Source organism: Carassius gibelio, chromosome A14, assembly GCF_023724105.1.
Source record: "Carassius gibelio isolate Cgi1373 ecotype wild population from Czech Republic chromosome A14, carGib1.2-hapl.c, whole genome shotgun sequence".
Lineage (NCBI taxonomy): Eukaryota > Metazoa > Chordata > Actinopteri > Cypriniformes > Cyprinidae > Carassius > Carassius gibelio.
Window position 1 is genome coordinate 146,479 of NC_068384.1, and position 1,334 is coordinate 147,812.

A 1,334-nucleotide genomic window follows, 5' to 3' on the forward strand; every position below is an offset into this window, starting at 1 on the left:
CTAATGAACAGTGAATGAGATGTTGGTGAGTCAAAGGCTGAGCTAACATGAAAATGTCAGAGCCATTTCACACATGACTGCATGTTTAAAAATCAGTGCATCGATTAGCATCTGTCAGCCTTGATTTAAATGTGAAATGTTCTGTTGGGTCAATTCATCATGTTTTTATATTTCAGAAAATGAGCTGTGATATGGAGCGTATGTGCAGTGAATATATGAGCTGTCACTGGACCTCATCAATGTTCCCATGATTCCCTACAGTAAATTCAGAAAGGCTTTAGCTCTTGCTCTGTAATTGAGCCTGAAACATTTACCCGAAACATCTCATTGTTAGACAGTCTAAAATCTAGAAGAAACAGTTCACAAAACCGTCAATCATCTCCACTTGCGCCATCGTGTCATCCAAATATTGTTTTTTCATTAAGAAAATAAAAGGAGAATTTATATTTTATTTTGCAATAATTGTGAAATATGAATAGAATTTAAAATACCAAAAATACCCTTCAGAAATTATTTTATTTATTTATTTAGTCATTTAGTAGATGCTTTAATCAAAAACAACTTACAAATGAGGACAATGGAAGCAATCAAAAAAAAAAAAAGTGACATGACAAGTCTCAGGCAACCTATACATACATTTTTTTTTTTTATGATATAATAAATAAAAAGAAAACCGACAAAAGAGAAAAATAATAGAGCAAGCCAGTGTTAGAGGCCTTTTTTTTGTTTTTTGTTAATTGTAAAATAAATAAAAATAAAATAGATGGATAGAACACAAAAAGAATAAAGAAGCTAGAGTTCGTTATTTTTTTAAATGAAAAGAGTGCAAGTTGAAAAGGGGCAAGTTTTTTTATTATGCTGAGTAATATACTATAATATATTATGTATTATAATATGCTGATATATATTTTAATATGCTGATTTGGTGCTCAGATAATGTTTCTTATTTCTCAGGTTTCATTTTTCTCAGGTTACATTGCATTGCATTAGTCTTTACTGTCACATGATCAGTTAATCAATTTAATGTTTTATTCCAAATGTTACCTGTGGCAACTTGATTGAACACATTTACACATGATCTCTCTCTCTCGCTTTGTCTGTCTCTCACTGTGAATACTATTGGTAATTCTCAAATAAAGGGACTAACATCAGTTTAGCGGTGTAGGATGTTTTATTAATACAATCCTCTTTGGGTTCTTGAGCCAATCTAATGCCATTTGTTCTTCTATAATAGCCCTCATTTTAAATGACTGCTGCCCTTGAGGGTCATGGCCTGAAATTACTGCACTTATTAAGTCATCCCTAATACCTTGTAGTCAGTCAATAATAATTGC